Source organism: Electrona antarctica, assembly GCF_951216825.1.
Source record: "Electrona antarctica genome assembly, chromosome: 6".
Lineage (NCBI taxonomy): Eukaryota > Metazoa > Chordata > Actinopteri > Myctophiformes > Myctophidae > Electrona > Electrona antarctica.
In genome coordinates, this window is record NC_136811.1 from 51,687,051 (window position 1) to 51,697,050 (window position 10,000).

Genomic DNA, 10,000 nt, shown 5'->3' on the forward strand with positions numbered 1-10,000 from the left:
TTTGTATATATCTAGGCTCTCTCCCTACGTTCCTCTTATCTTTGTATATATCTAGGCTCTCTCCCTACGTTCCTCTTATCTTTGTATATATCTAGGCTCTCTCCCTACGTTCCTCTTATCTTTGTATATATCTAGGCTCTCTCCCTACGTTCCTCTTATCTTTGTATATATCTAGGCTCTCTCCCTACGTTCCTCTTATCTTTGTATATATCTAGGCTCTCTCCCTACGTCCTCTTATCTTTGTATATATCTAGCCTCTCCCTACGTTCCCTTATCTTTGTATATATCTAGGCTCTCTCCCTACGTTCCTCTTATCTTTGTATATATCTAGGCTCTCTCCCTACGTTCTTATCTTTGTATATATCTAGGCTCTCTCCCTACGTTCCCCTCTTATCTGTGTATATATCTAGGCTCTCTCCCTACGTTCTCTTATCTGTGTATATATCTAGGCTCTCTCCCTACGTTCTCTTATCTGTGTATATATCTAGGCTCTCTCCCTACGTTCCTCTTATCTTTGTATATATCTAGGCTCTCTCCCTACGTTCCTCTTATCTTTGTATATATCTAGGCTCTCTCCCTACGTTCCCCTCTTATCTGTGTATATATCTAGGCTCTCTCCCTACGTTCTCTTATCTGTGTATATATCTAGGCTCTCTCCCTACGTTCTCTTATCTGTGTATATATCTAGGCTCTCTCCCTACGTTCTCTTATCTGTGTATATATCTAGGCTCTCTCCCTACGTTCTCTTATCTGTGTATATATCTAGGCTCTCTCCCTACGTTCCCCTCTTATCTGTGTATATATCTAGGCTCTCTCCCTACGTTCCCCTCTTATCTGTGTATATATCTAGGCTCTCTCCCTACGTTCCTCTTATCTTTGTATATATCTAGGCTCTCTCCCTACGTTCCTCTTATCTTTGTATATATCTAGGCTCTCTCCCTACGTTCCTCTTATCTGTGTATATATCTAGGCTCTCTCCCTACGTTCCTCTTATCTTTGTATATATCTAGGCTCTCTCCCTACGTACCTCTTATCTTTGTATATATCTAGGCTCTCTCCCTACGTTCCTCTTATCTTTGTATATATCTAGGCTCTCTCCCTACGTTCCTCTTATCTTTGTATATATCTAGGCTCTCTCCCTACGTTCCTCTTATCTTTGTATATATCTAGGCTCTCTCCCTATGTTCCCTTTGCTCTCCCTCTCCCTCCTCATTTTCCTTCTTCTCCCTTTCTGAAAAAAATGGTTGCGTGAAAAACAAATTCCACCCACTTTTCTTGCACCTGTAAACCAGTAAGTAAGCCTTGCCGAGCCGTGTGGCCCCATAAGTCAGGTCAGGAGCCAATGTCTCCTGTTTCTGTGGCGTGAGGTGGCTTGGTGTACAAGTTCATGCATGACGCTACAGGGATTTACCCCCCCCAAAATCCGACCCTTGATGCCGAGTGCCAAGCAGGGAGCTTTTCCCATTTCTTTTTATAGTCGTTGCTATATGACCCCGGCCCGGGGGATTGAACCCTCCATGACCTCCCAATCTCAGGTCAGACACTCTAAACCGCCGAGCGCTACTGAGCTGTAAACCAGCAACGTGACAGAACTGCCGCACCGCCACTACCCTGAATGCTTAAAGGAGTTCACCCAAAACAGGACTTATTGTCTAGCAATTAGGCTACACACCCCGTGAAGTCTTGGATTCATGGGGGAATTCTTTTGTCTCTCGAGGCATTCCTTAAGCCAATAATTTGATGACTGGGATGGCTGCTCAGTAGGAGGCTCAGAAGGAGACTCTTTGAGTCACCGCGCGCCGGTCGTCAAATTATTGGAATGCGACAAAAACTAATTGATAGAAAATAATAAGTCATGTTTTGGGTGTACTTCTTCTCCCCCTCTCACGTATGACACTTTTATGAGTGTCTCCGACTCCACTTGCCGCAACAATAATACAGAATTCCTCGGCACAGTCGACCACTTGGAAGGACTCGCACTCAGAATTGTGTGTGTGTGTGTGTGTGTGTGTGTGTGTGTGACTGTGTGTGTGTGTGTGTGTGTGTGTGTGTGTGTGTGTGTGTGTGTGTGTGTGTGTGTGTGTGTGTGTGTGTGTGTGTGTGTGTGTGAGACCAGAGTTCTGTTAGCCTGAGGTAAGGGGAAGCAGGGGAATATATCGTTGAAGGGTGTAAACTTTGTTTGTCCAAATAAAAACGTTCCCTTTCCGGAACTGGGGGAGAAAAAAAAGCATCTCTGTTCCAATTGTTGTTATTATTTAGTCACAACACCCCTTTCATCAACCTTATCATCGTACAAATTTAACATAACTATAACTAAATGCATTTGAAATTCAATAAAAAGGTTACTTTTCAGGATTCCAATTAAAAAAATGTGTTCAGGTTTTCAATTAAAACAGCAAAAACAGCTGATCTACAAGCTCAAACAGATGGGCAGATTTTTGCTACGACAGTAATATGCACTGTGGCCTCTCTGGAGTGAGTGTGGAAATATAGTGGCCCTCACCATCGTCAAAGTTGCCCACAGTATGCTGATGTATGACGAAAAGAGCGCGTCCCCACTAAGCTAGTTTTGCACCACAGTTGCACAATGAAGCAGGACATTCATTTAGAAAACAGACACAAGAAGAAAAACAATAATATGGAGAATGCAACATTTTGACAGCGACATTTCTGCACGACAGCAATGAAACCTCTGACTTTGTACAGTCACGGCTATAGCTCTGGCTCAGCACTTTGGTCACGCACAGAACTGCAAGAGATAAATAGCGTTGACATGAAAATTGCGGTTAATACGTTTAGGTCATTCACATGATATTAATATTGGGCATCGCGAGGGCTTTTAAACAGACGTCGGGTGGAGGGGGGGGCTCTGGATGAGCGACGCACAGATGAGGAACGTGTCCTCCTGGGAACACTTCTCACATCTGCGTTTCCACTGGGAAAGCCCAAGTGACGCACGCCATCATGATCACTGTCCTCTCTCTCTCTCTCTTTCTCTGTGTGTGTGTATGTGCGTGTGTGCGTGCGTGCGTGCATTAATGTGCGTGCACGTAAGGAATGTGTCTCAATGTGAGGCTTAAGGCTTTCACCTCAGGGACAACTTAAGAGTCAGTTAAGACGCACGCACGCACGCGCACACACACACACACACACACACACACACACACACACACACACACACACACACACACACACACACACACACACACACACACACACACACTGGAAGTGGGTGTGGCCCGTGCAGAGAGGGCGACAGCTTTGAGCAGATTCTGATGGCGTCACACAAACATCCCAACCAGTAATAAAATGTAATAGATTGTATGGTTTAGCCTACATCTAAGGGACTGTTACTCACAATGTAGGCCTTTGACACGGAGAGAATACAGAGCCGATGACACACAGTGATAAAGGAGAGAACACAGAGCCGATGACACACAGTGGTAAAGCATAGCCCATAAGGCCTAGGAAGTGGTTTAGGAAGTGGTCTGTCACCCCCAAATCCTCCCTGCTAGTTCCACACCTCCCTCTGCTACCAGTGGGACAGTGGCCTTATTGGGGCGCAATGCAATTTTCTCTACCATACATCTATCTATCATGCACTAGCCTCGCATGGATGCACCTGGGACGTATCCTCAGTGATGTATCCCAAGGTCATTGGGGTTTCGGGTCGCTCGAACATCATACCCCTCACTCAGGTGACCCAGTTGGGGTGATCAAGTCCCGACTTACGTCCCAGTAGCTACCCTCGATCAGTCTCACTAGGGAAAGACCAAGGCCACACAATCCGTTGCTCTGGAACTACTCTGCCAGGACTGGGAGAACCAGATTCTGGCGCGTGGAATGACTAGGCTCTGTGGGTTGACTCCTGTCCGGGCCCCTCCTAGGTCTCACCAGGTCCACTCCTAAGTCTCACCAGGCCCAGGACCTGTGCGTTGCACCAGACTCCCAGCAGCGGACACTTCATTCAAGAGTGGTGGATTATAATGGCCCTCCTAATGGCCTCCCCGAGGGTTTTTTGGGGCTTCCTCCTCACGGAGGACACAGGCTGTGGCGCCAACCCATACCGTCTACATTCCGGCTGTCACCCGTCTCTCTCCGCTGGTCACCAGACTATACCTGGTTGTCACACATACATCTTTTGCTTACAAGTATCTGGTTTACAAATTCAATACTGTACGCCTCAGGGGTTCCTCGTCTGCCCAAATAACTGTTCTCTCTCCATCCCACCGTGTCTCATTTCTCAGTTCAATAAGCAAACAGCAGGTACAGAAAAACACACACAACTTCAAACACATTTAAACGGCACACTGTTCAAAGCAGCCACAACATTTTACGGCATGCACTGCAACACTGGACTGACTCCAGAGAGAGAGAGAGGGGGGGGGGGGGGGGGATACAGGGCAGAGAATGAAAGTATATTAACTGAGAGATTGTATTTCTTTGTCCAGCTGGTTGAGAAAGAAAGAAAGAAAGACAGAGACACGCACGTACGCACGCACACACACACACACACACGCACACACACACGCGCACACGCACACAGACACACACACACTAGCAGGGGTGCAGCGCTCCAGCAGTGAATAAACACACTCTCACAGACGTGAAGACACAACAGCCGGTATGCGAGCATGGACACACAGAAACTCTTCAGCCCACCCTCTGTCTGCTGTCCCTATACAGTCAGACAGACAGACAGACAGACAGACAGACAGACAGACAGACAGACAGACAGACAGACAGACAGAGCGTCTTAGGACCCTCTGTCTGCTGCTCTAACACAGTGTGAGGTCTTAGCTGACAGAGAGAGAGATGAAGCAGGGACCCCCAATCCCTCACACACTACATGTTGTATAACATTGTGTTGCAGATTTAAGTTTTTCATAGATCAGTGCATGGTTTTCAACCCTGTTCCAAATCAAGGCCCATTATTTAGCATTTGAGCCACGGACCACCATTTGATGACATTTAGCCTCTCAGACCTAAAAGTAAAAAAATACTTTGTTATTGTTGGATAAAATTTTGTCCACAATTCCATGCTGTATTGATGGTTGGTATCATAGGAGAGATAACAGGCAAACAAAATAACAACTATTTTACATTTCTCTAATCGTGTAAACTTCCTGTAAATTAAGTAATGCAGATGTTTAACAATAACTCTCTTGAGAGCGTAAAATGAAACCAACGCTCTCAAGAGTTAAAGATCTAGAAGGGTCCGTTTGGTTACCAACTCTGCAACATTTAGCTGGGGACCACCTGGAACCCCCTCAAGGACCACTGGTGGTCCTTGGACCACTGGTTGAAAACCAATGTCATAGATTATTATTATTGTTATTTTTTTCATTTTTTTGAGGGGCGCTAACCCTCCCACCCTACTTAAACTCTATACTTAGTTGAGTGGATTCTCCAGGGTTCTGCATTAGGCCTCTTCCTGTTTTCACTCTACGGCTTTTACACTGATTACACTGTTGACACACTGGGGCTATATCAGGACCTTCTGTGATGTCATAATGCCAGGGGTGGACAGTGGACACTGGACAGTACCTAAATACATTTAGTTGAGCACTAGTGGTGGATAAAAGTACTACATTTGTTTTACTTAAAAATATCAATACTGCAATGTAGAAGTACTCTGTTAGTAAAAGTCCGGAATTAAAAATGTACTATGAGTAAAAGTACAGAAGTATTGGCATCAAAATGTACTATGAGTAAAAGTACAGAAGTATTGGCATCAAAATGTACTATGAGTAAAAGTACAGAAGTATTGGCATCAAAATGTACTATGAGTAAAAGTACAGAAGTATTGGCATCAAAATGTACTTAAAGTAAAGTAAGTTTTCAAATGCATACAAATCTTTCGAAAATAGCAGATCTACAAGCTCACCATGCGTCGCGGATGCCACACATTGTGAGCTTGTAGATCTGCTATTTTCAAACAGCCGAAATATAGGCCTGAAGTGGTACCACGTACAGTACCACTTCCAAGCAGAACAGGACGATAATTGTCTTTTCTGAAGTTGAATGGAAAGTGTTTATATTAGTCTCAGCGGGCAACAACTGTGCCGCGGTCTGTTTTCATGAAGCCGGTTCGTAAAGTTAATGCGACAATTGAAGCCCTCTTATCGTGTGTGTCAGACACACACGTGTGTGTGTGTGTGTGTGTGTGTGTGTGTGTGTGTGTGTGTGTGAGTGTGTGTGTGTGTGTGTGTGTGTGTCTGTGTGTGTGTGTGTGTGTGTGTGTGTGTGTGTGTGTGTGTGTGTGTGTGTGTGTGTGTGTGTGTGTGTGTGTGTGTGTGTGTGTGCGCGTGTGTGTGTGTGTGTGTGTGTGTGTGTCACATTCTCGCCAAACACAAGAAATCATTTGTGGATGGCAGCATATTAAAGGAGCCGAAGCTTCCAGACTCACTGAGGCAGTCCAACACCACGGGTTGAGAAAGCCTGGATGACAGCGCAGCGGCCGATGGATTTATGAATGGAATAGAATTTACAGCTGTAGCGATAAATGATTTGTATGTACTGTAGCGACTACAGTAGCCTGAAAGTAACCCAGCTTTCCAAGAACTAAGAGATTTAAACCAGTGCTGGGAAACCAACGCTGGTTCACCAACCTACGTATGTGCCCAGGCTCCCCTCCCCTCCCCTCCCCTCCCCTCCCCCTCCTCCTCCTGCATGAGAAAACAGCAGGGAACACTAACCTCGCCTCACCAGGCGTTCCACCTCGGAGGAAAGCCTGGGCTCTGTTCCAAAAGTGCCGTGTGAACCGGTCAGGAGCGGATGATATCCTTACGTCATGTAACGATATCACAGACATGAAGCGTATTGTTATACGTATCTATGGCGTATTGTTTTGTAGTCATCAGGCAGGAACAATCTTCCGGAACTTCCTTTTCCCTCAAACCGGAAGAATAACAATATAAGCTCTCGTAGCCTGTAGCTTTTATTGAGAAAAATCGGTTTGAGGGGAAAGGAAGTTCCGGAAGATTGATGACCACAAAACAATACTACAACATGACGTAGCGATATCATCCGCTCCCGACCGGTTCATGAACCCGAAGTGGAATGGTGCCCAGGCTAAGGGAACACTGACGTCACCTGATTTGGAGAGACGCCCCTCTGCACTCTGATTGGTTAGGAAAATACAAGGTTCACTCCCAGTCTCCCACTCCTATACCAGATTTCATTTTTTGTAGGGGTGCTATCGCCTCCTATGCCCAGCTTTCCGGGTTTGTGTGAACACAAACATTGGCTTGTGATTGGCTGATCACCCCATAGCGACGATTTGATTGGCTGAGCAGAAGTACATATTGAAGATGAGAGGCAGAAAAGGTGCATATCAAACTGGCTGGTCCTTGAAATAGGCTCTAACTATGCACAGCAGCTGCCATATTGGACGGAAATTGGGCCTCTTTCTTCTTTAGCCGTTATTATACAAATTAAGGCTCTGTTCCATGTAGTGTAACACATTCTGAAATGTTTTAATTTCAAGGACCCCCCCTCAGAGTTCCACACCCGTAAGTGGCCATTAGGAACCACCTCAAGGAACCATGTGTTTCCAGTGAGCCAACATGGCAGCAACACCCTGACTCTGTTTGACCAGAATGGGAACAGAGCCTTCATTAGTATCATTGGTAACACCTGCGAAGGAAGTACAGAGTAGGCCCAATTTCTTTCCAATATGGCTAAAGTGCATTAGAGCCCCAAAAGGTTGTGGTCCCCCTGGTCTTCTGATGCATATATCACAACGGGTGGTCCATGACATTTAATCTAGGACTAACTACGCAAAAGAAAACAAGTCCTGTCCTGTGTGAGGCGCTGTTCCGACACCCCCACCTCCCCTTCACCCTCGACCCTGTCACCCTTCAGGCCAGAGGCCACCCCGCCCCAAGGTCTAACTTTAAAAAGCGTCCACGAGGCACATTCACTTCCAGGGCAGCCCAGGCCACACAGCCCAGGCCACACAGCCCGGGCCACACAGCCCGGGCCACACAGGTGCTGCAAATGTCTTGAGACTGACCTCTGTCTGTCTGTGAGCAGCACAACAACATCCATTCGGCAGACAGACAGACAGACAGACAGACAGACAGACAGACAGACTCCTTTTGTCCAACATTCCACTTGACTCAGTAACGTGTCTTATTACACGCACACACAAACGCACGCACAAACGCACGCACACACGCACTGACAGCTAAATCTGTGTTTAACCTCTCTTTTTCTACCACCAACTATACCTCTATCTCTCTCCCTATCTGACTCTCTCACCACGGACCAGTACTTAAGGATAAAAGGGTGTTCATTTACTGTATTTCATAGCACTTCCCATAATCCCATTACAGTGTGTTCTGTGAGGTATTAACTGTATCACTGTTATTATAAATGTCTGCTATGCCATTTCAGTTGAGCCTGATGTTAAGTTGAAGGAACACTCCGCTGTTTTTGTCAACTTTGTGTTATTGTAGGGAAGAGAGAAAAAAAACAGAGGTCCTTGAGGGGGTTCCCAGCTTAATTATGGCTAGTCGGGGAACCAGAATTGGACGCTTAAAGTTCTCTGACTCTGACAGTGTAGGAATGGATCCAACGGGTCCATTTGGTTCCACTGCTAGGGTTATGGAGCCCCGTGGAATAAATGCATACCAGACTGGTTGTCCTTGAAATAAAAAGGTCTGAGAATTATGAGCCTGCATGCTGTGTAAGTAGCTCAGTATTATTATTTCTGTAAAGGCCATTACACCATACAGTACACCCCCATTACTGTCAATATTACCATAATAATATCGTGTCTGTCGGGTGGAAACCTCATATGTTCAAAACTGTTATACTTCTCAGGATTAAAAATTCAAAAATAGCAAAAAGTATCACAAGTAGCAGATAAAAAAGGTCAAAACGCGTCGCTTTGCACTACATTTTGAGCTTGCCGGTCTGCTAGTGTTGATACCTTTGTGTGACAGTAGTAGTAGTAGCAGTAATAGTAGCAGTAGCAGTAGTAGTAGCAGCCGCAGCAGCAGCATTAGCATTAGCAGTAGCAGTAGCATTAGCAGTAGCAGCAGCAGCAGCAGCTGTAGCAGCAGCAGCAGCAGCAGCAGCAGCATTAGCATTAGCAGTAGCAGCAGCAGCAGCAGCTGTAGCAGCAGCAGCAGCAGCAGTAGCAGTAGCAGTAGCAGTAGTAGCAGTAGCAGTAGTAGTAGTAGCAGTAGTAGTAGTAGTAGCAGTAGCAGTAGCAGTAGCAGTAGTAGCAGTAGCAGTAGTAGCAGTAGCAGTAGTAGTAGCAGTAGCAGTAGCTGTAGCAGTAGCAGTAGCAGTAGTAGTAGTAGCAGTAGTAGCAGTAGTAGCAGCAGTAGCAGTAGCAGTAGCAGTAGCAGTAGCAGTAGTAGCAGCAGTAGCAGTAGCAGTAGCAGTAGCAGTAGTAGCAGCAGTAGCAGTAGCAGTAGCAGTAGCAGTAGCAGTAGTAGCAGCAGTAGCAGTAGCAGTAGCAGTAGTAGCAGCAGTAGCAGCAGCAGTAGCAGTAGCAGTAGCAGTAGCAGTAGTAGCAGCAGTAGCAGTAGCAGTAGTAGCAGCAGTAGCAGTAGCAGTAGCAGTAGCAGTAGTAGCAGCAGTAGCAGTAGCAGTAGCAGTAGTAGCAGCAGTAGCAGTAGCAGTAGCAGTAGCAGTAGCAGTAGTAGCAGCAGTAGCAGTAGCAGTAGTAGTAGCAGTAGTAGCAGTAGTAGCAGCAGTAGCAGTAGCAGTAGCAGTAGTAGTAGCAGTAGCAGTAGCAGTAGCAGTATCAGCAGTAGTAGCAGTAGTAGTAGTAGCAGTAGCAGTAGCAGTAGCAGCAGTAGTAGCAGTAGTAGTAGTAGCAGTAGCAGTAGCAGTAGCAGTAGCAGCAGTAGTAGCAGTAGCAGTAGTAGCAGTAGTAGCAGTAGCAGTAGCAGCAGTAGTAGCAGTAGTAGTAGTAGCAGTAGCAGTAGCAGTAGCAGTAGCAGCAGTAGTAGCAGTAGTAGTAGTAGCAGTAGCAGTAGCA

At 46.0% G+C, this 10,000-nt stretch overlaps 1 protein-coding gene across 1 annotated transcript in view; it reads right to left on the bottom strand.

Annotated features, from left to right (window-relative positions):
- The window catches only part of adamtsl4 (ADAMTS-like 4), a 67,021-nt gene that overhangs the window by 14,000 nt on the left and 43,021 nt on the right, over nucleotides 1-10,000 (bottom strand).